This window comes from Sorex fumeus, unplaced genomic scaffold (genome assembly GCF_029834395.1).
Source record: "Sorex fumeus unplaced genomic scaffold, SorFum_2.1 ptg000044l, whole genome shotgun sequence".
NCBI lineage: Eukaryota > Metazoa > Chordata > Mammalia > Eulipotyphla > Soricidae > Sorex > Sorex fumeus.
This window is the reverse complement of record NW_026606101.1, coordinates 28,267,324-28,292,985: the sequence shown is the minus strand read 5'-3', so window position 1 is coordinate 28,292,985 and position 25,662 is coordinate 28,267,324. Positions and strand designations below refer to the sequence as shown.

The 25,662-nt window shown below is 42.1% G+C and overlaps 1 pseudogene; it reads left to right on the top strand.

Annotated features, from left to right (window-relative positions):
* The first annotated feature begins 224 nt into the window (after nucleotides 1–224).
* LOC130030346 (histone H3.3C-like) overlaps nucleotides 225–25,662 on the top strand; it is a 37,957-nt pseudogene continuing 12,519 nt past the window's right edge.

Below are 25,662 nucleotides of genomic sequence, written 5' to 3'. Positions count from 1 at the left end.
AATAAACAACTGAGCTGATGAATTCATTCTTCTTCCCAGAAATTGAATCCTAATAGTCAGATAACCTGGGAAGGAAGTTGAGAAGGTTGCAGTGCCCTGAAGATCAGGCAATAACCCAAAATGCTGACACCGAAATCGGAAATACTGATTCACAGTCTTTTCGTTTGCTCTCCTGAAGCCACTGTCCACTGACCATGAAAATGGTCTGGCAGTGCCCTGTCGGAATGGTTCAGAGGCACAGAGCACCCTGTCAAGTCACCCTTTCACTCTTACGGTTACCCTGTCTCAATGCAGACATAGCAACTAATCACCCTGAGCCAGACAAACAAAGGCGCTTCGGGCCAACAGAAGGTCTGAAAACTTTCAAGAAGAAGAAATCGCCAGCTCTGCAAGGCAGAGGTATGTATTTACACTTGTCATGAACAAAGAAACAGAAAAAAATCAAACCTGAGAATAAATCCACCTGTGAGTTCCTATCTCTGCTGAGGTCTCATACACACACAGGCACACACACAGAGACATACACACACACACACACACACACACACACACACACACACACACCCTCCTCTTTATTTGCAAACAGTCCCAAAGCTAGTGAAGGAAGTCAGCCAATCGAAGTTTCTCAAACCAAGATTAATGGCTGATGTGTTATCTGGGAAGGGAAAGGTGAGTCTGCATGCTGAAGTGGAGGACCCAAACCAGAGGAGGAGGGGTGGCTGATTTATAGGTTACCAGGAAGCCAATTAGAGCATCTTGGAGAAATGAAAGATTGAACAAAGTCATTTGGGAAGAGCAAAAATTAAGGTAGAAAGACAAGGGACTCCACAGAGCCAACAACAGGCAGAAGTAAGCAGAGTGTAAGTTAATGCCAAGGAAACTGCTTATCTGGAAAGTTCCTCAAGACCACAAAGAGAAAACCCATGTTCCTGAACCTTGGAAAACAAAGTTCTTAATTTTAAACAGCTGCCAACTCCCACAAGTGCCCACCACACGTATCAGCAGTTCCGACAAGAGTTCTCTGCCCTTACCAAGCCTGTTGGCCTTCAGAAGCCTCTGTAGTCAGATGTCCATAGGTGGGTTTGTTGAGCAGATATTGTCATTCAAGATGTGGTTTCATGTGGGAGGTTGCATTAGCCACATTTGCCTCTCCCAGATGCCCTTCCACACAGAGGAGTCATCAGAGACTGGGGGTGCAGTTGGGGTGGGGAAAATGGGGCTATCTGGCAGAGTTGGTGAAGCCAGGGCTGCACAGAACTGAGAAATGATCAAGGTGACAGTGAGAAATAATCAAGGTGTGCAGACTGCAGAAAACATGAGCTTCCTCCAGAAAGCGTTTCAGGGAGTCAGGACTACTGGGCTGTGTGTGGAGAGAAAGACAATAATAAAGGGATAACCTGCCTTACCTTCTCCAAGAAAACATCCTCTTTCCAGAAGAACTTTGCACCCTTCATGAGTACGTTTATATGTGGAAAGGGTGAGGGGCTTCTGTGTATACAAATATACAAGCATTTCATCTCCCTCTCAGAGCCTGCAAGTGATCCATCTAGGAACCTGGATGCTTTCATTGGACTACTGGCGTTTTGCATTTATGGGTAGAAAACAGACACAGTCCCTCAAGCATTTATTTGCTGGAAAACATAACTATTTCTCACTGCTTCCTTTAAAACTAAGAACAAAAAGAATGAAAGATGGGAGGTTGGATGATAGAATAAAGGGGAGAAGGAAAGAAGGAAGAAAAGAGGGAGGGAAGGAAGGAAGGAAGGAAGGAAGGAAGGAAGGAAGGAAGGAAGGAAGGAGAGATGAAGAGATGGAGGAGAAAGATAGGAAAGACAGATATAGAAAAGAGGAAGACAGAATAAAGCAAAGCCTGCAGGCAGCTGGTGCAAGAAATCTTTTCTCCCATTTTCTTTTTAATAAATCACTGTAGCTGCCTGTGACAGCTCTCTGTTATCCCTAAATGGCTCAAGCAAACAGCTTTTCTTTGAGACCATTCAGCGGACTGCCAGGGAGGCTGGGGCTGGGCAAGCACTGTGGGTCTGAGACTGCCCTGCCGCCGCCTAATTCAGTTAGAAAAGCAAGCATGAAGTCAATACTCATTGCACAGGGGAAGAATTGCCACCGTGCAATGAAATGGTAATGAGCCACTCACAAAGGAGACAATCTGGTAATCAGGTTTTAAGGAGGTGCTGGGCACAGGAGGCTGCCAGGGCCTGACGGGTAGCCGGGTAAATGGGCCCCCACCTGAAGGCCTGCCCTCAGCTTCCACCATCTGCAAGCATTGGCAGGAGGCCGACTCCACACTGAGGGAATCTCGCCAGACCCTCTACCCTCACTCTCCACTCAACTATTTGGGCGGGGGGGGGGGGGGGGGGGGCGGAGCAAGGGGGGAGTGTCTAAATATGTCTAAAATCTAAAATAAGAGGACAAAAGCTATCACACAGACATGGTTCTGAGACCTCATCTTCAGATGAGTCAGGGTGAATGCCAGCAGAAGAGATACTGAAAATCCTGTGGCCGTACCTAACAGTCATTCTTGTGCTCTCAGGTGGAGTTACCTGACTCTGGATTCTTGAGCAGGAAGATGGCAAAACAACTAAACTGAAGGGAACAGTCTGCTACTGAGCATTTGTATGTCAGTAGTTGGGACTTTGGAAAGGAATGTCTTTGCTTGACATGATGTCCTTCAATATACATTTTTGTAGCAGTCATATCTTAAAAACTTCAACGAAACTAGAATAAGAGGGGTTGGGAGGTGACTCAAAAAGCTGGAGCAAACGGATTGCCTGTGGGAGCCCCAGGTTCAATCCTCAGCTCCTCTTGGTGCCCCAAGCACTACTGGGAATAACGCCCAAGTGCCATACTAGGCGTTGTACCCAAGGACCATTTAATGTGACCCGCAAACACCCTGCACACACCAAGAAAAAAAAAGCACCCTAGAATCAAATAAAGGACAAGAATGATAATATTGAAGCTGCACTGAGATGCCCCATAGTCTAGATTGTACTAGAGTGACTGGGTTTGAAGGTAAGTTGTTTTGTTTTGTTTTTGTTTTCTTTTGGGGTCACACCCAGGGACGCACAGGGGTTACTCCTGGCTCTGCACTCAGGAATTACTCCTGGCAGTGCTCTTTGGACCATACGGGATGCTGGGAATTGAATCCGGGTCGGCCATGTGAATGGCTAAAGCTGTATTATCACTCCAGCCCCGAAGGTAAGTTTTTAAGACTTCCAGTGTGATTTCATCCTGTGTTTCCTAAACACATCTATTTTGCTACTGTCCTCATGAACAAAGCTTCTCATTACCCTAAAGTGAATCTATGATCACAATTATCATTTACATTTGTGTATCCAGAGATCTCAACATTAATTTATGTGAACTACAAAAACACATGCCAGAAATAGAGGTGATATACAATTAAAAATAAGGAATAAGGGGATAATAAAGATAAAAGTCCATGAAGCCCAGGGTTTCACCTGCTCACAGAGCTAAACAAGGAATTGAGAATTCTGGAAATTAACTCTAAGAGAGAGACATGATCCTTTGAATCAAAAAATCTCAATCAAACACAAATTCTAATAATTGGGACCTGGAGTGGAGGGGCTTCAAGGCATTTATAGTTTTAACAGATCTCCTGCGAGATTAACAGTAGACAAGTTTCTGGGAGCCAGAGCAATAATCCAGCAGGTCGGTGCTTGCCTTGCCCACTGTCAAACTTGGTTCAATCTCTGGCACTCCATGTTGTCCCTCAAGCCCTGCCAGGAGTGATCCTTAAGCTCTGAGCTGTGCTGAGTGTGCAACTCCATTAAAAAAAAAAAAGATATGCCAGTTTCTTTTTTAAAAAATTTTAAATTTTAGAGCATACAGCCGAAGAGAAGGGCCACATGGAGAGAGAAATCCACAGCTCCCGGAGGGGAAAAAAAAAAAAAAACAGGTTCCAAAAAGAGCCGAGATTATCGGGAAGTCCCAGATGGGGTAGGTACCGCATCCCGCCTCCCCCAGATGGAACCCCGGTGACCAGAAGCCTCTACAAGCACAGCTCGAGTGTGCGGGAACTAGGACTTCTCCTCAAAACCAAGCGGCCGCTTATGCGGCCGCACGACATCTCTCTATATACAAAGTGATCAATGGGAAGTAAACCACCCAACGTTTCTCCCTGAAAATCAGAGTTAAGTTTGGAGCACGGCCACAGCCCCAGAAACACAAGGACTTAATGCAGAACCCAGCAGCTTGGAGCAGAAAAGTGAACGGACTATGCGTTAATCCAGGCCATCATGTCTGCCCGGAGGGGAAAGGGTGTTGCCCCATTCGCCCTCTCTTCTCTGGAAAGAAGGATGGCCGCCGCATGGGAGCCTTGTGGACAGCAGGTATGAACCAGGGGTGTGGGGGCGACTAAAACCTCATGGGAAGGGGGGCGTTCCGGTCCGTCCTTCACGCCCTACTGAGGTCACCAGCTTCCCCCCACGAGCGGCTCTCCAGCATGGCCACAGCCCCAGAAGCGCAAGGACTTAATGCAGAACCCAGCAGCTTGGATCAGAAAAGTGAATGGACTATGCGTTAATCCAGCCCATCAAGTCTGCCGGAGGGGAAAGGGTGTTGCCCCATTCGCCCTCTCTTCTCTGGAAAGAAGGATGGCGGCCGCATGGGAGCCTTGTGGACAGCAGGTATGAGCCGGGGGTGTGGGGGCGACTAAAACCTCATGGGAAGGGGGGCATTTTGGTCCGCCCTTCACGCCCTACCAAGGCCACCAGTTGCCCCCCACAAGCGGCTCTCCAGCACGGCCACGACTCCAGAGCACAGAAACCAATTTCTTAACTATCTGACTTTCAGTAGAAATACTTCCAGGATCAATAAGTAAAATAGCAGAAATCCAAAACCAACATTTAATTCTTGAACCCAGCTGTAGAAAGCAAATCACTTCACAATGCTTTTTCAGCATGTCTGATTTGGGGGGGGGGGTAGTGTATCTTTTATTGAAACAATGAATCTAATCAAAGCAGATAGAGTGTTAACTAGAATTCATCTGCCTCACAGGGACTGGGAGGAGTGGGGGTGGGGTTTTATTGGGGTTCTTAATGGTATAAAATAAGTATTGGTAAAGGGAAATGTGTTTGATATTTGCATGACTGAGACCTAAACCTGAAAGCTTTGTAACCTTTCCCACAGTTATTCAATAAATAAATAAATAAATTTTTTAAAAAATTTAAATTTTATTTTCATAAGTTTGTTCACACTAATTGTTTACATTCAATATTTCAACACCAATCCCACCACAATTACACCTTCCCACCACCATTATTTCAAATTTTCCCACCGCCACCCAAGTCTGCCTCATAGGCAGATGATAAATAATTTATTTTGTATTGCTTGTTATGGGCTGGAGCAATAGCACAGTGGGTAGGGCATTTGCCTTGCATGTGGTTGACCTGGGTTTGATTCCTCCACCCTCTCGGAGAGCCCAGCAAACTACTGAGAGTATCCCGCCCATGTGGCAGAGCCTGGCAAGCTCCCTGTGGTGTATTTGATGTGTCAAACACAGTAACAACAAGTCTCACAATGGAGATGTTACTGGTGCCCATTCGAGCAAATCAATGAACAACAGGAGGACAGTGCTACAGTGCTACAGTTATGGATAGTAGGAGATGTGTTGTCACAAAAGTGGCCGAGTGCTCCTGGAATTCTAATTTTTTTAAAAAATATTTGGGCTCCAAAGGCATCTCTATGGCATTCTGCTCTCTTCTGAGATACATTTTCGAGCCTCTGAATCATGGAATAGGCCAGTTTCATAAGAGATAAGCATTCACTGTGTTCCTAGAAGGACGTTATGTTACATATGCCGGAGTGAAGTTCGCTCAGCAACCCCTTTGCAATGAGAGCAACAATACTGTGACAAAGACATGAATAAAGCCCATGAACGCACAGAAGAGGTTTAGGAGAGAAGGTACAATAGGAAAGAAAAATGGCATGGGGGTGGGAGGGAAGAAGAAACATGCAAGAAAATCAACTGTTTTTTGGCTGACAAGAGCAATAATACATAGACAACTGGAACCTCTGCTTTCTGTGATTCTGGTGCCACAAGTGACCTCCAGCTCCCCAACAGGCTTGTGTGAGCACTCAAAGGGTGAGCACCATTGGAAAATGAAAACCACTGCCAGGAGTTCAATGCCTGGAAGTATAAGTGTAGCTTCACAGCAACTCCAGGCAAGCTCTACAACCAGAATGCTTGTGTGACACAACTGTGTGACCTCAGGCAAATACCAGAACTAAACCTACAGGCATCATAGGTAGGCTGTGAGTGACTTCTGTACTTGGTAACAAGCATAAAAGAGAGTTGTGGGGTGGGGAATAAATTTTAAAATAAAATTAGAATTAGTCTTCTGAAGAAAGAATGAAAAGAAGGAAGGCAGGAAGGAAGGCAGGAAGGAAGGCAGGCAGGCAGGCAGGGAGGGAGGGAGAGAGGGAGAGTGGGAGGGAGGGAGGGAAGGGAAGGAAGGGAAGGAAGGGAAGGAAAGGAAGGAGGGAAGGAGAGAGGGAGGAAGGGATGGAGGGAGGGAGGGAAGGAAGAGACATTCTATGCATGACCTGAGTTTAAATCCCAGATTTCTTACATACAATACATGAAAATTTGGGCACATTATGGCTCAGTTCCTATATCTATAAATTGGGGGCAAAAGATGATGAATGAATTTATATGAATAAGGATACCTTCCATGAAAAGTGTTTAACCTAACTTCCCATAAATTAACTGCTATAATTATTTTCATTCTTTTTACTAGTTTTATTCTTTATGTTATGTGAACAAGAGAAAAAAATTACTTTGGGGACATGCCTTCAGATGCACTGGTTTTCCATGTATCATTTAATTTTATAACCTATCAATTGACTATACTTTACTATTAGTCTTAACTCCATAACTCAATTGAACCATAGTATTTTTTAATCCTGAGATAGTTTTGACTTCCAGAGGTAATCATACTGGATTACAACCCCGAAATTTAAAAATATTCTAATGATATACAGAGGGCAAGTTATAGCAAACAAAATAAACATAAGTATGAGAGACATACTTTCTCACTTGTCCAGCCCCCCCCACCAGCCCCTACACACATGCATAAAATCTATGAATCTAACTTTTTATTCACAATTTATGTTCTCTTCCCTAAAGAGAAACTCAAATTTGTATAGGATTAGGATATACCTCAGTGACAATGTATGGATGGCATGGTATCATCAAAAAAAAATATTCTCATAAATGAATAAGGATACACTGATAGGAAGGCTAGAAGAAAAAAATGTGTTTTATGAGCAGAGATAAAGAGTTAAATATTAACCACATTGTGTTTGAGGGGTCCACAGACCAACAAGGTTGAGTTGTCACAGATATATGTAAATATGGCTCAGGACAGCAGCCGTTATCACAAGAAACTCAGACAAGGAAGAAGGTGGCAATAGTAATGACAGTAAGGAAGATATTATTACCCAGAGACTATTCTAGAGTCATGCTGTTCAATGCAACAGCCCCAAATCACACATGGCTAATTTAAATTTTAGATACATAAAATACAAAATTCAAATTTCTGTGCTCACTAGCCATATGATGAGCCCTCAAAGACCACATGTGGTGAGCAGCTTTGGTATTGGGCAGTGCCAATACAGAACATTCCCTACCACTGCAGAAAATTCTGCTGAACAGAGCTGGGTCAGAAATTCAGACAGTTCAGGATGGGCTCAAAGGGAAACATCTGAGGGACATATGAGGGAAGAGGAGACTTGGAGAAATAAAGCTTGGGGAAGGCAGCTGGCAGCATCAGGAAAGAAGCCAGAATCTAGCCAAGAGAATTCAAAAGGAAGCATTTATTCACCAGCCTGACAGTTCACAAGGCAGATAAAGAAACTCCCAGCACAGAGCTAACACTCTTCCGAATCAGTTACCTCCACACTCTTGTGGGCCTTTGTCTCTTCAGGCCGCGGTGAGAAAACACTGTGGACTGGAGAGCTGATAAACAAAAGAAATGAATCGAGCATGGAGCTAGAGGCTAGACTTCCTATTTTCGGGTGCAGGAAGGACCCTCTTCTGAATTCCACAGCACTTGTGTCCTCACAAAGAGGAGTGGGCTAGGGTACTGAGACTTCTTTCACAAAGACACTAATTCCACTCATGAGGGGCCTACCATCATGAATCAGTCACTCCAGCTTCTAACTCCATTCTACTGGGGTGGAAGGATTCCAAAAGATAAATGGGGTGGGGTGGGCAGGGTGACAGACACAAATGTTCAAGCCGCAGCACTCTGCATTCGTGTTCCCAGAAAGACCTTGAAAAGGCATAGCTTTCCTCCAACACAACCTGAACTCAGCTCTGCCCAGAAAGGAAACCTTGAAAGGACAAAAGACAGCTGGAGTTAGAGAAACAGACGCCCAGAGGCCTGTTTGCCACTCCACCCCTTCACCACCCCCCACCCCCACCCCTACTCTCAGCAGAAGCCTTTAAAACCATACTCAACCCGACAAGGCACACGCCTGCTCGTGCCAACACACACTTCTCCACCAGGCGACTGCCTGCATTCCTACGCAACTTCCTGTTTGCTTGTGCAATTACCTACAGTTCACAGAAGAATGCATGTTCTGAGCGCAGCCTTTTCTGGCCCACACATGTATGTGCATATTTTGAAGGTGCAAATGAGGCACTCAGCATAGTTTTTTTAATGTAGCCCTAAGGGGTACATTATTCTGACCAACACTAACATAGCCGTCCTACATGGAGGCACCAACTTTAGGCCCCACTAGAGGCGACAATTTTAAACCAGCAAACAAGTCCCTGTTGCTTGGAGCTTTCCCTTAGCCCCTCACTCCGGCCTCGTTCCATTCAAGCTCTACTGCTTCCGAAATCACCCACCTCATCCTAAAATCTTTCAAATCCTTCCCCAGACTCCTGCCCCATATTCTTGGCATTTTACCTAGGTAACTGGCTCTGTCTCCCTTTTGTAATTATGACCTTGTATTTCTAAACTTGCCGTACCCACCCCCCACCAGAGTCATTCCATACCCACCCCCCAGAGTCATTTTGAAATGAATCCAGTGCCCTTTCTCCTGAATGACTGCCTCAGTCACAGAGACCGTAACTATAGCAGTCTAGTTAGGCATGCAACAAGCCATTTTTTCGTTATCTCCGAGCATAGCTGAACCACATTTCCCAGTTTCCTTCAGTGTTCTAGTCAACCATGTGACCAAGTTTGGGCTACAGGAAGGGGGGCAGACATGATACTTATGGTACCTCCCAATGAAGATAGGGTCTGAGAAATAGTACTGAAAGTGAGATGTTTGCTTTACATGCAGTCAACACTTTCTCAATCCCTGGTACCATATATAGTACCCTGAGCACTGCAGGGTGCTGAGCATAGAATCAGAAATAACCTCTTAACACCACTCAGTGTAACCCAAACATCTCACCCCCCCACAACAAAAATAAGTAAACAAACAATGGAGATAATGTCAGATGTTATTTCTTTTTTTTTTTTTAAACTGGAGGAAAATAATTTTATTAATTGGGTCATATTATCTTAAATGGAAGAGTCAAGTCTTTAATCAATATTTCAACATAACAATATGTATTACATAGTCAAGCAATCCAGTAATTTAAGGAAAAGTTCTGTGATATTATGTGAAAAAGAAAAGGCATACTACACTAAAAGCTTCTATTCTAAGGCTGCCTTTCTCTGCTGCCTATGTAGAATTACAATGGAACTAGTTCTTTTTTTTTTTTTCTGTCTCTTAAAATAGTTTATTCTTTTATTTTTTTTTTATTTTTTTTCCCCTTTATTTTATTTTATTTTTTTTAAAGTTGTAGATTTACAATTTTTTGTGCTTTGGTTTCAATTATACAATGATCAGATACCCATCCCTCCACCAGTGCCCATTTTCCACCACCATGGATAATATCCCTCCCACCCCCATCCCCCCCTCCCCCCTGTCTCTGTGGCAGGGCAATCCCCTGTGTTCTCTCTCTCCTTTTGGGTGTTGTGGTCTGCAAAAGAGGCATTGAGTGGCAAACATGTTCAGTCCATAGTCTACTTTCGACATGCATCTCCCCTCCTGGGAGGATCCTCCAAACATCCTTTATTTGGTGCTCCCTTCTCTATCTGAACAGCCCTTTCCTCTAGGATACCCGGCTGGCCTCTAAGTTATGGAGTAATCGTCCTGGTGCTGATCTCAGCTATTCTTGGGTATTAATCTCATACTTTGTTACTTTATATCCCCCAGATGAATGCAATCTTTCTATGTCTATCCCTCTCTTTCTGACTCATTTCGCTTAGCATGATACTTTCCATATTGTACCACTTGTATGTAAATTTCATGACTTCATCTTTTCTAAGAGCTACATAGTACTCCATTGTGTAGATGTACCAAAGTTTCTTTAACCAGTCATCTGTTCTTGGGCATTCAGGTTTCTTCCAGTTTCTGGCTATTGTAAAGAGTGCTGCAATGAACAAACAAGTGCAGATGTCACTTCGACTATACATTTTTGCCTCTCTGGGATATATTCCCAGGAGTGGTATTGCTGGGTCAAGTGGGAGCTCAATTTCTAATTTTTTGAGAATCGTCCATACTGTTTTCCAGAAGGGCTGAACCAGTGGACATTCCCACTCAAAACCATGGTTACAAGAACAACTAAATGGGCTACTTTAAGGCAAGAAAGGCCCCTCAAATACACCAAATTTTAACAGAACAATAGGACAAAATCCCATAACAATAATCTCTCTCAATGTCAATGGGCTAAATGCACCAATTAAAAGACATAGAGTGGCAGGATGGATTAGAAAATTGAACCCAACATTCTGCTGCCTGCAAGAAACGCATCTCAATAGTCAAAGCAAACACAGACTCAGAGTCAAAGGCTGGAAAACAATCCTACAGGCAAACAGCTCCCATAAAAAAGCTGGGGTAGCCATCCTTATATCAGACCACATCGATTTCAGAGTGAGGAAGGTCATAAGAGACAGTGAAGGCCATTTCTTATTGATCAGAGGATCTGTACAACAGGAAGAACTTACAATAATAAATGTATATGCACCTAATGAGAGACCAGCAAAGTACTTAAAACAACTACTCATAGATTTGGAAAAAGACATCAATAGCAACACAATACTAGTGGGAGACTTCAGATGTTATTTCTACCTATTTATTCTGTTTGATCATGTGCTAGTTGGAAACAGACCAGCTGCAAGGTTCCATTCCCTAGGGTATGGGAACTAGAGCCAGAAGAAAGTTTAGAGATTAAGGCACTTGCCTTGCATGTGGGCTGTGCCTGGTTGAATTTTCAGCTGTGGGCCCCCAAAGCACAACCAGTGATCCCTGAGCACAAGAGCCAGGAGTAAGCGCAGAGCACAGCTGGGTATAGCCCCCAAACCAAAAAAAAAACAATCAAAACAACCTACACTCCTGAATAACTGTGTGGAGCAGAACTCTATCCCCAGAATTACCTTCATTATTGATTGTGAGAGAGACCAAAAACAAAATTATTATTGCATTAAAATATTGAGATTTGTGGCCTGTTTATGATAGTTATCCATCTTTTTTTCCTTTCTTCTTCTTCTTTTTTTTTTTTTGCTGTTTTATGGTTCTTAGGCCACATCCAACAGTACTCAAAGCTTTCTCCTGGCTCTGTGCTCAGAGATCACTCCTGGCAGGGATTAGGGTATCATATGGATGCTAGGGATTGAATCTGAGTCGGCCACATGTAAGGCAAGCACCTGATCTGCTGTGCTATCTCTTCCACCCTATCAGTCTATCTTTTTTTTTCCAAGACAGACTGATAAGATCCTCCCAAATAAAGGGTGTTGAGAGGATCCTATCAGTCTATCTTGATGTGATAAATTGATAGCAACATTTCTCCTATTTTCTTCCCATGCAATGTCATTTGGGAGCTTCTTTCACTACAGGTAAAGGTAAAAAGGTAAAGGCCCTCCCGTTGATCGTCGATTTGCTCGAGCGGGCCCAGTAACGTCTCCATTGGAGACTTTGTTGTTACTGTGTCTGGCATATCGAATACTCTCGGTAGCTTGCCGGGCTCTCCGAGAGGGGCGGAGGAAAGGTAAAGGTAAAGGCCCTCCCATTGATCATCGATTTTGCTCGAGGGCTGGAGCAATAGCACAGCCATAGGGCGTTCGCCTTACACACGGCCAACATGGCCGACCCGAGTTCGATTCCTCCGCCCCTCTCGGAGAGCCCGGCAAGCTACCGAGAGTATTCGATATGCCAGACACAGTAACAACAAAGTCTCCAATGGAGACGTTACTTGGCCCGCTCGAGCAAAATCGACGATCAACGGGAGGGCCTTTACCTTTACCTTTACCTTCTTTCTCTAAATGTTGAATTAATCTATTTTTCATCCCTTGAACTTAGAATTGGCTAGGTGAATGGCTTTGAAAAATATAATAAGCAGAAATGTGCCATTTCCAAGCCTAGCCCTCAAGAAGAATTGCACACTTTCGTATGGATCTAAAATGGTTTATAATTATTCTGCTAAGACTTACCAGTGAAGGCATGTCTCTGAAATCTTTTGTCTTTAAAAATTTAAGAAATTCTGCAGACAGAATTTCTTTAGTTCAGATTTGTTTTTTAATGCTTCCTTTCACTGTTTTAAAAAACAAACAAAAAAAAACAATAAAACCCCTTAATCCCCACCCTTTACAACTATGTCTAGAATCCCTATGAATTATGACTAGTGGTATATCACGGTCCTCCCATTGTTCATCGATTTGCTGGAGCTGGCCCAGTAACGTCTCTATCATGAGACTTGTTGTTACTAAGTTTGGCATATCGAACACGTCACGTGTAGCTTGCCAGGCTCTGCCATGCAGGCGAGATACTCTTGGTAGCTTGCTGGGCTCTCTGAGAGGGGTGGAGGAATCGAACTCGGGTCAGCTATTTTGGCCGCTTGTAAGGCAAACGCCCTACCGTTGTGCTATCGCTCCAGCCAAGTGGTATATCAGAATTAAGAAATACAACTAATTCTGGGGGTTCAAAGACAAGGATGACTCTGAGACCTTCTTTTTCATATAAGATCTGCAAGTACTGAGTGGGAATCACTACAGCCCTTGGAAAATGTCTGTTTTTGTTTATTTGTTGTACAATGATTACCTGTGTATCCAATAGCAACATATCTTTATCCTTTGTAGAATAAAGCAAGCTATAACTACAAAACCATCCTTGCATAACCACCCAACAAAAGCTGAAACAGATTTTTCTTGAGTGCTATGTGTTTGATTTGACATCACTTCAATATTCACTCACAACACTGAGCATTCCACCCCTGCAGAGATTATTTGAACTACGTTCCTTTTTTTCCACTTATTTGCAAGCTTTCTTTGGACAATCTATTTTTAACCCAGAGTTTTTGTCAGTAGTCCCACTTAAGGAAGTACCCACTTGTTTTGAGTAGCACTTCTTGTCTTCACCAGTGCTTCTCAAACTTTAACATGCATGCGTACATATCCTCTGGAGATCTTGTTCAAATGCAGGTTCTGATGCGTTTCTGATGCAAAGGTTTGGGGTCAGGACTGAGACTCTATCACTTCAACAATCTCCCAGGTGATATGATCCCCACGCTCCATGAGCCACACAAAGTCTAGGGTAGAATTTCACGATGATTAATTTCTCAACAATTAAATTTTTACTCAGATGTGGTTTTTGTAATATCTAAAATTCACCCGTGATCACCAGTCCTGTGAAGCCAAAGTTTTCACATCATATGGATATTTGCTGAATGTGTCAGTAAACTCACTTGTGTTCACACAGACAATAATAGTTCTGGAACACTTTCACATTCTAAATTCATATTTAAACCACTTTCACATTGTAAAGAGGCTTAATGCTCCCCATACTTCTTTTCATAACTTTCTTTACTCTCTGTATTCATGTCGATTACCAACTTTCTATCGTAATTATATGTAATACGAATTTTACATACATAGGTGTATATATACATACATATATATAATCACCCAAGGCTAAAAGACACACATATTATCTACTGAACAGAACTATCATATTAAGGCATATGCACTGTAGTACTGTAGCACTGTGCTTCTGTTGTTCATCAATTTGCTCAAGCGGGCCCAGTAACGTCTCCATTGTGACACTTGTTACTGTGTTAGGCATATCGAATATGTCCTGGGTAGCTTGCCAGACTTTTCCGTGAGGGTGAGATACTCTCAGTAGCTTTCTGGGCTCTCTGAGAGGGGTGGAGGAATGGAACCCGGGTCGGCCAATCGGCCATGTGCAAGTCAAACGCCCTACCCACTGTGCTATTGCTCTAGCCCCAGGCATATGAAACTTGAATTTTTTTAACAAACTTATTTGGTCCTCTTGTCCATCCCTACAAATGGGAAAATGGGATTGAGCATTCTATTAAGCAGTGTATCAAACCAATTCAGTGTGAGAGCATTTTAAGGAGCAATAGTTTCTAAGATTTGGTTTAGCCCTTGAATGATAATGGCTTTTAGTTCGATGGTTATAAGCTTTGGATCAGATTGATGTATTTAACCATTGGTCTACCATCTCTGAAGTTTATTCCTAACACCTTGCTACAAAAAGAGTGGTTCATAGATCAATAGAAAGATCCATAAATTGAGCAATTGGAAATGAGGCTCCAGTTTCAGTTCTGCCCCCTAATTATATAGTAAGCTTACACAAAACATAATTTGTTTTTTACACCTTAAGTTTCACTGTTATTAACTATAAACTATAAACTAACTTTTTTCCTAGCTCAGACATCCCTTGGCCTAAAATGCCTCCAAACCAGAGGCTACTGATAGCCACTCACCCACACAGAACAAGTAGACCTAGGATCACACCCCGACTTTTACACATGGATTTTGACCAATGAATTTCAAGCAGACAGGGTTCCAATGAGCACTTTTGACAGCTCTTTCATTTAGCACTAGAGGAAAACAGGGCCTGGGAGGATAATGTACTCAAGGTCACATGGCAATTCAAGGACAGATCAGAGACTAGCATACAAGTTTTGTAACCATTCAACTGTCAGTATAGGAGCCTGGGAAATTAAAAGGTTCAGTTTTGAGAAGTTCACATTGGTATTAAAACTTGCTTCTCCAGAGAGCTACCATGGAACTCCATATATGAAAGAGCTGTTCATATACCAGTGAAGCCTCAACCAAAAAAATTCTTCACATTTCTCTCTAGTACTGGTACAGAGCAAGGGCTTTTAAAGTACTTGTTGAATAAAATAATGAATGGCTCCTTTGCATTTTCTCTCATTTCTGAGACATATTTGCAGCTTTTGATAATTTTAGAGTGTAGAATAGGGACTCTGGTATTTTTCCCAAAATCCCTCAGCATTTAACTCTATCCACAAAGGATCTTTACTGCAAACTGGGTCCATCTTGCTAAGGGCTTTGCTTATGACTACAGGGCATGATAAAGCAGGCACAAATCATCCAGAAGTTCAGAGGTACAAAGCCTGAAACAGGACTTCTTGACACTCAGACCTCCTTTCAAAAAAGATACATATATATTTTTTATTAAAATAGCATGATTTAAGCTACCAAGAGTACCCCACCCGCAGAGCAAAGCCTGGAAAGCTAACCTTGATGTAGTCAATATGCCAAACACAGTAACACAAAGTAACAAAGTCTCACAATGGAGATGTTACTGGGCCTGCTTGAGCAAATCAATGAACAAAGGGAGGACAGTGCTACAGTGCTACCATGATTTAAAAAGTTCCTCATTAGGGGCTGGAGCAATAGCACAGCGGGTAGGGCATTTGCCTTGCACCAGGCCAACCTGGATTCGATTCCCAGCATCCCATATGGTCCCCTGAGCACTGCCAGGAGTAATTCCTGAATGACGAGTGAGGAGTAACCCCTGTGCATCGCTGGGTGTGACCCAAAAATCAAAAAATAAATAAAAATTTTAAAAATAATGACCCGGGGCATAGATCTCCAAGCCTGCTCGGATTGGAACTGGGGCCTCCTCCACCCAGATCCACTCTTTTCCAGTATGTAGGCGTTATACCCACCAGCTGTCCCCGCGTGTAATCCCATCAATGGCCAGGACCCAGAGACTAAAGGGCCCTGCTCCCAGAGGAGAACAGCACAGAGTCTCCTGCCTCCGCACCTGGTTGTTCTCACTGGGGCCCCTTGCAGGGGGACGGGTTGAGTTTCCCTCCCTGCCCGGAGCAGAGCCCCGGCAGCTGAAGACCTCCAATTCCAGCCACAGCCATGCTTAAGACCACTCTCCACATGTTTGGACAGTCCTCACTCCTGGGGGAGCAGGAGGAGGAGCCCAGGTGTGTGGGACCCTAGGCGTGGATCTCCATCCTCCTCTGCCCGGATCCCCCATCTTCCGATATGTGGGCATTGCACCCACCGGCTGCCCCCAGTGCCATGTGGTTCCATCAAAGGCCAGGACCCAGAGACTATAAAACCCAGCTCCCAGGCGCACGACATCTTGTTGTCTAGTTCTTACTCTGGAGAGCCTGGCGGGCTACCGAAAGTATCCTGCCCACACGGCAGAGTCTGGCAAACTCCCCGTGGCGTAGTCAATATGCCAAAAACCAGTAACAATGATGTGTCTGATTCTCTTGACCCTGAAAGAGCCTTGAATGTGGCACTTTTTAAAATCTCAGGGCTAGAAGGATGAAGGAGACGTTACTGGTGCCTGCTCGAAGAAATCGATGGATGAACAACAGGATGACAGTGATACAGTGAATGAAAAGTTGTTCATTAATACAATTGTTTCAGTCGTTTAGTGTTCCCACGCCACCAGTTTGACCTTCCCTCCACCAGTGTTCCCAGTTTCCCTCCCAACCCCAACCTGCCCCCTAAGGTGCATAAAAAATTTACTTTATGCTTCTTGTTCCAACAAAACTTAAATGGCAAAGAGAATTACCAGAAAATAAATCAGTAAAAGCTAACTTGTGATTGCTATATGGTTTTAACTGATGGAAATAGGAAATTAAAATGATTTAATACAATATAATAAAATACCTATTCTCATTTACATAAGTAAGTTTTCAACTCTGGAATCTAAAATATATTGCAGTAAATTTTCTTTTCTACTTGGATCTCATTATGGTAATAATCACGACTTACCTGTCATTAATAGAACTTTTTGAAAATTCTGTGCTAATATATTTTTAAATTTACATGAAATAGGTAAGGTCTACATAAGTTTCACCCCTGCCATACAATTTATTTAAACACCGTAGTTTACAAAATTGTCCACAATGATTTGTTACAGACATTCAGCATTCCAACACCAATCCCACCACCTTCCCTCTACCTTTGTCTCCAATCCCAACCACTCCTCAAGCCTGCAGAAAATTCAGGCATATAGGGGTCCCCATGACTGAAATCTCCAGGATTTCTCAAAGTCAGGATGGGCTCCCCTATCCACCTCCTCCCTGTACTTGTACTTCCAGAATCCTGGCAGTCACACCTATGAACCCTCCTCCCTATGAACCCACCACTGCCATGTAACCTCATCTAAGGGCCTTGCTCGAGAAACTTGTAAATAAATTTTGAAAGAGATCAACTAGCTGCAAAAGTTTCTTGGGCACCCATTCCCAGGCTGAGAGATCCAGGCCACTCTCGGAGAGGGACATTCAGTGGTCACACAAACAAAACCCTGACAGCTTCTCCTTCCCACCCTCCAAGGTAGCCACCATCAGCTGGCCTGATTTCATCGTCTCAGTATGAAGCCTCACAGAGGCTGCTGAAAACTCAGGGATGTGGGTCCCTGTGACTGAAATCTCCAAACTTTCTCGGAGTCAGGTTGAGCTACCTCACCCCACCTCCCTGTACTTCTGGAAACCTTGGGAGTCATGTCCACACCCCAAAGCTGCCACCCAGTAAAAAATTTTAACTCCAGTCATACTTCCCAGTTAAAAATTTTGGATTTCAAAAAAAAAAAATGGGGATTTCCTGGAGCACTTGCCAATTACCATTTTCAGCCACTCACCATTTCCAAACTCTGATAATCCAGTTGTAGAGACCAGATTGAATGGGATGTAACATAAAAGGCAACCAATCTCAACTAACAAAAATAGTTGAGAAGGCTTAACCTTGTAACATCGTTTTAGTATTACTTCATAGAAAGACCTAGTATCTCCGTGGTGAAATGCAACAATTTACAATAATTTTTTTCTAAGGAAATATTTTTTATCATTACATTAGCAATTTATTGGTATCAGACCATTTTTATGCCTAAAAAAATAAACAACAGAGATGAGCACTAACAGAATTACCATAGATTTACTGAGGTGTTAGTTTTGAATTAATTTTTAGTCATTGTGGATCAAAAGATCTTTACTTGTACCAAAAATTTTGCAACCCCTAGATTCAGTTATGTGACCCCATAAGGGTTCAATTTCAGAACCTTAGCCCTAGAAAAGCCCTCAGTGGTGTATGAGGACAGTGAACCAACACCCCAGCTCCTGCACCCCTTAGAAAGAACAATCCTAAGTCAAGTTTTACTAAGTAATGAAATAGCTTCTTGGACCTGGAATACTATGCCCACAGTGGCAACAAATTTCATAATAACCATTTTATTTCTTCTATTCTCTTTCCTATCTCAACTCCCTATGCCCCTAGCATCATTTCTTGAAATCGCCTCCCAAATCAACTATTTTCCATAAAAGCCTTGTCTTGGGATTTTCTTCTTGGAATCCAAACTTCGTATAAATAGAGCTTTAAAAGGATTCCTTAAATTTTTTGTTACAAAATCTAAGCTTTTGTCTAACTCTTGTAATTTAGGTTTGTGCCATAGTAGGCCTAGGGGAAAAAAGGGCTTTGATACAAGTAAATTATTTAGAAAGTATCCCGGAAACTAGAAGTGAGAGGCTAGATCAGATAAACAAGAGACAGAAAGAAAGCCAGTATGGTGTGTTCAAGTCAGCTGCTGTGGGAAACTACAGACACAAACCTATAGGGAACCTGAAGTGGAACAAACTTCAGAATTGGGCATAAGAACAAGAAGCTGAAGGACTGGAATGGTAACACAGCCAGTAGGACATTTACCTTGCAGGCAGCCGGCCTGAATTCGATTCCCAACATCCCATGTGGTCCTCTGAGCACCGCCAAGAGTAATTCCTGAGTGCAGAGCCAGGAGTAAGCCCTGCGTCTTGCTGGGTGTGACCCGAAGAGAAAAAAAAAAAGAGCAAGAAGCTGAGGATTGAATTATCAACACTCCCTTGTTACGAAACATCCTCAGACAAAGACACAGGAAGCTGTGGGATTTAGTGGAACTACATGTAAGGGGTCTCTGAGAAATCAATAACATCTGCCAAAGACACTGTTCACTGGACTTTCACATCAAAATGCTGTGGTGCATGACAAATGATCATCTTAGTATCTTAGAGACCACTTTGAGTCTTCCTAGTTCAGAACCTGCCTCAGACTGGCTTCTTTGAAAGTCATCCCTGAACTCCAACAAGTTTCAATATTTAACTTTCAGATAAAACCGAACAGCAGATCAGATGAAATGAGGAATAAGTAGAAGGGAATGACTCTGTCCCCTGCCTACCATCATGCTATAAGCCAGACTGAAAACACTCAGTGGCCACAGCCACGTCAGATCCATGCCTGCCCTGTCTTCAACACCCTCCCCCAGAGGTCAGGCGGCTGTGAGGCACACAGGACCCCACAGGTTTCTTTTGATGCCTTCTTGCTCTGTGTCACTGAGACTGCCTGACGGAGGGGCAGAGACGGGGGAGGTGGGGAGGTCAAGGCACTATCAAGAGTAAGGTTTCTTAAGTGCCATGTGTGAGACACCATCTGACACTGTTTATAGATGGATTTAGCTTCTTATTGACCATGGGACAGAAGTTAAAAGCATTGCTTTTGGAACTTGAATGTGTTAACTTCTGAAGTGATGTTTGAATGAGGGTTAAGAAGGGCCCCGAGTTTTGATCTGCTGATTGGAAGGGTGGGAGAGGGACGAAAAGGAAATGGATTTTTAACTTTTTTATTCAGAAAGCAGACCAGACTGTTCTGACTAAAATCCATAAATCGACTTGGTAACGAACATCAACTTTGGAGTTGATGGCTCCATGAAATGAAATGGCTGCAGAAGCATCTAAATTCTGCAGCTACCAAAATGTAGATGATTTATTCAAGTGCAATTGCTGGTTTTGCACATCACGCACTGAAATAAGGGACTTCCCTCCTCATTAGATCAAGGTCAGAAAGGGGCATATCCATTAGGTTCAGACCCAAGGCATTCACATAAAAGTTAAATAAAGCAGCATCCCCTGCCTAAAAGTTTCCCATGAGAAGTGAGATAGTTACATAGCAAAAAGACAAACTCTCCACAATTTACATTGGAATTCAGCACTTTTTCCCTGAAAGGTCTTTTGGATTAACAACACAATAGGTTAGCAAAATCAACTCCCACATATTAGGAAATGATGTGATAAAATGTTTATGATCTACATGTCAGGCCATGGGATTGAAAAATTTTAGCTGATGAACTTCTGTTTTCTAATTTAATTTTATTTTTATAAAGTTGTTCACAATAATTCATTACATTTAATATTTGGACATCAAGCCCATCACCATTGCACCTTCCCACCACCATATTGCAAATGTTTCTACCCCAAATCCCAAACCATGCCCCCAAAGCAGAAATGAAACAATTAATTTTGTATTGCTTGTTATAAATAATCCACTAAAAAGTGACTCATGAATTTCTTATCTACTTAAGTGGAAGCAGTGGCAGTTAAAATCAATCAGTGTGGGTACAAAACAGAAAGCATGACATGCAAAATATTCAATACTTACAGCTCCACATATATGGCATGTTCTGAAATGACACACGCACACTTCTGCAATACAATGGATCAATAGATGACTATGGAGCCAGACAAGGTACTGGGAATCCATTTGTACCACTCATAATAGAGTAAATGATGTTAAACAGGGTTTGAAACATTTAATAAATTTTAATGTGTTCTAATTCCTTTAAAATTAATAAATTGAATCAAATATGTACTAACTTACTAATAAATTATAAATGCAACGAATCAAATGCTCATTGATTCATCAAACCAAAGAGTCTGCTGTGGAAATTACCAGCTCAATAATAAATAGACCAGAATCCAAAAGAAAATGAATGAAATAATGTCTGTAACTATTCAGAAAGGAAAAGTGATATTGATATGAACTAGGAAGTATTTTATAGGCACCTCAAAAAAATGTTTTGAAGTCATTTTGGATTTGATTCAGAATATTAAGATGCAAAATAGGGCTGGAGCGATAGCACAGCGGGTAGGGCGTTCGCCTTACAAGCAGCCAACATGGCCGACCCGAGTTCAATTCCTCCGCCCCTCTCGAAGAGCCCGGCAAGCTACCGAGAGTATTCGATATGCCAGACACAGTAACAACAAAGTCTCCAATGGAGACGTTACTGGGCCCGCTCGAGCAAATCGACGATCAACGGGAGGGCCTTTACCTTTACCTTTATTAAGATGCATAAGATGCAATAAAGACCTACATCTTTTAACAATGTTTTAATTAAGGGTAAGTAATATGGGCAAAGGTGTTTCACTGTGTCAAGATAGCTGCTGAAAATGGCTTTGTGCTGTCTGCGTGTCTTGTAAATCATGTCTATAGACATCTTAGTTTGTTTGGTGCTTTGAAAGATAAATTAAAATGCTCATAATTCATGCTATTGCTTGATAAATTTTTGTTGGATATAAACTATGGTCTTTCACCAAGATATATACCTGAATAAAACCAAGGAGTCTGATGACACCCAGAAGGCAGGGATGCTCTCCAAATGATCAAGTAAGGAGCATAGCCAGATAGGTTAAGTTTACATGTGGGTACAGAAAGCTGAAGAATTAGATGGATTATGAGTGTGCATAACACATTCGCTGGGGCCCCTTGGAGGGCAGCGGGTTGAGATTTCCTCCCTGCCCCGACCAGGACTCCAGCAGCCGAAGACCTCCAGGACCAGCCACCACCATGCTGAGACCACTCTCCGCACACATGAAGGTACTGGCAGAGGGACAAATCCACGCGGGTTCTGGGGCCGAGATCTCCAAGCCTACTCGGATTGGAGTCGAGCATCCTCCACCCAGATCCTCCAAATTCCAGTTGGCGGGGGTCACACCCACCACCTGGTCCCCTGGCGCCGTGTAATCCCATCAATGGCCAAGACTCAGAGACTATAAAATCCAGCTCCCGGAACCACGTGGCCGCATTTGCGGCCTCTTGACATCTTATCAGGACATCTTTTTATGACATCTTATTATCTCATTCCTACTTTGGACAAACTTGCAAGCTATCAAATGTAGCCTGCCCACAGGGCAGAGTCTGGCAAACTCCCCGTGGTGTACCAAATATGCCAAATACCAGTAATAATGATGGGTCTCATTCTCCTAAAGAGCCTTGAATATAATCTCAGGGCTAGGATGAAAGAGACGTTACTGGGGCCTGCTCGAGGCAATCGACGAATAACAGGAATGATAATATAATAATAATAATATAATAACACATTCGTATATATATCTAACTGTATATACACACATTCGTATATATATCTAACTGTATACACACACACACACACATATATATATATATATATATATATATATATATATATATTAGTGGATAGGGCTGGAACTGATTCCTTTTTCAGGTCCTAAAATAACACTTGTGGTTCAGGAGGATGAGCACTTTGAATATAGACTGTGATAGAAATCAGTACTAAATTCTCTAAAAGCTATCGAAAGAGCCACTTATTATTTGTTTATTTGTTAATTACTTATTGAACATGTATTATGTTCTAGAAGTTATTCTAAATGGTATCATTACATTAGAGACAAAAATAAGTTTCCCACTACCGGGAATTACAAAGGCAGAAAAAAAAATTAAACACAAGTAGAAATTCAAGGATTTGATATTGAATAAAATGTTCATATGACAACTCCATTGAACAAGACTGAATTTTATTTATTCAAAAATCATATGAATTTAGAATAAAAGGAAATTAATTTTCTCCCATGTAGTGAGAAAAAAGGCACAAGTAAGGTGATGGGGTTTTCTCTCTGGGGCTTTCAATGATCAATTCCAAAAGTTAAGTTTAAGATGTCTTTTTTAGTGTTTCAGAGTCAGTGATTTAAGATAGACTATCAAACATAGTGCAAAATTATTTGCATCAGAAATAATAATTGTGCCAGTCTACCAAACACAGAATTTGTTCAACCTGTCTTTCAAGCCCAAATTCCTAATGTTGAAGCATTCTGATTTTCTTTCCTTAGCTGGACAAAAAATAATTATTTTATATTTTGAGATATTTATCCATATAAAAATAAACGAGAGGAATGCAAGCTCAAAGACATTATATAAAAGTATTGAAGGAAGTGACACCAATGGTAATACCTTGTTATGAAAAATCTGCAATTAGAATGATTATTTGATAGCTGTCACTGTCCTCCCGTTGTTCATCGATTTGCTCGAGCGGGCCCAGTAACGTCTCCATTGGAGACTTTGTTGTTACTGTGTTTGGCATATCGAATACGTCACGGGGTGCTTGCGGGCGAGATACTCTCGGTAGCTTGCCGGGCTCTCCAAGAGGGCCGGAGGAATCGAACTCGGGTCAGCCATGTTGGCTCCGTGCAAGGCAAACACCCTACCGCTGTGCTATCTGGACAGATATATAAAACTCTCCCCTCAACACCTTAACAGCTTCAAATAAAAATATAAAAAATGAAGATTATGGATGAAATCTAGTGGATGATAGGAAGAACTGAAGATTAAAATGTTACATTTAAAATGTTACAAAAGAGAAGAAAAAGAAAGATAAATTATCGAGAAATAGCACTATTATACTAGGAAAATAAGTCACTTGTTTACACAAAACGCTTGCATTTACTTAAGCCTTATGTGAGAAGTAGTTCTCTTAAGTCACTGGGTAGAACAGGTGCAGTTCCTTTAGGACACCGGAGTTCACCTGCATTTACAGGACCTGCTTTATCCCCGTTTGCAGTTCCCCATTCTCCTTCTCAGCCTGATAGCTCTCAATGCTATGCAAGTTCATTCCCAGCCCATGCTCAGGGAAGCAGTGGTTGAGTACTTCTGGGGTAATGCTCATCCTGTGAGGAGTGGAGGATAAATAGTTAAGATTCCTGGCATTTTTAAAACCAGATATGAATTTTTGTTTCCCATATTACAAAAGGGAATATGTAATAAGGTTTAGTTAAGGATTACAAATGATTTTAAGCAAACGAGACTTGCTTATATTTCACACATACTTAGTCATAATAAAATTTAAATTGTCATGGATAAAAACTAACATATTTCCCACAACTTGAAGTAAGATTCAGTCTCAACAAGGTCCCAGTAGTATTGAGGGCCAGTTGCTATCAACAGTAACACTCATTAATACAATATACTTTGGCTTTCTCCCTTCTTGCTCCCCACCTCACTGTGCTTTTTCTAGTCACCACCCAAATCTGTCTCGGGGTCTGTTTGGCGAGAACCCAAACCAAGACAAAAGAAAGCAGTAGCCTAACACCTATTACTGCAAAGTTTCCATTCATTTCACTCAAACGTGCCTCCTACAAATGTCATTTTTCTTTCTCATTAAGCCTTGGTGACAGAACCTCAACCCACATCCAGCTCTCTACAGAGAAAGTCACTGGTGGCTTGGTCCCCTCCATAAATTTTTTTGACTTTCCACAGGCCTTATTTTCTTACCCCTTAATCATCTCATTCTCTTCTCCCTGCTCCTTTCTTCTACGGGCATCTCAGCATTTTATAATGTAAAGTGAAATCATGAGTGTTTTACAGAAAATGGCAAAGTTTGAAATGGTTTATACTGAAACTTTTTCACAAGATTGGTGTGGCTTCCAATGATACCAAATAGTAAGCACAGCAGAACATAACATGATTATTTTTTCTTAACACGTCTGAGTTAAATCCTTTCAAATTCAGAATCCCATACTTCCTTATTCACATTCCTAGTGCTGATGTAAAAGCTTCATTTGGACTCAACTTCTCCATTCTAGCTAACATTTATTTAAACCCTCAAAGTGCTTTGTAGCATCTAACTCATCTAACATTTACAACAGCTCTCTTATTACCACTCCCTTTTATCAGATGAAGAAACTGAAGCAAAAACATTGTCCAAGGAAACCCAGCTTCCAAGTAACATAACTAGGGTATAAACTGAGGCTTAGAAGAGAACAGATGAATAAAATCAATACCCAAAAATCTATGGCTTTCCTATATGCAAATAATGAGAGAGAAGAGTGATATGAAAAAAAAAATCCCGTTCACAATCATGCCTCAGAAAATCAAGTACCTTGAAATCAGCTTAACTAAGGAGGTAAAGGACCTGTACAAAGAAAACTACAAAATGCTACTTCAAGAAATAAAAGAAGACACAAGGAAATGCAAACACATACCCTGCTCATGGATTGGGAGAATTAGCATTGTCAAAATGGCAATACTGTTCAAAGACCTATACAGACTCAATGCAATCCCTGTGAGGATATCCATGATATTTTTCAAAGAAACTGATCAAACACTCCTGAAATTCATATGGAACAATAAGTCCCCACAAATATCTAAAGTAATTCTAGCGGGGGAAAGAACGAAATCATGACCTTCTCCAACCTGAAACTGTACTGTCAAACAC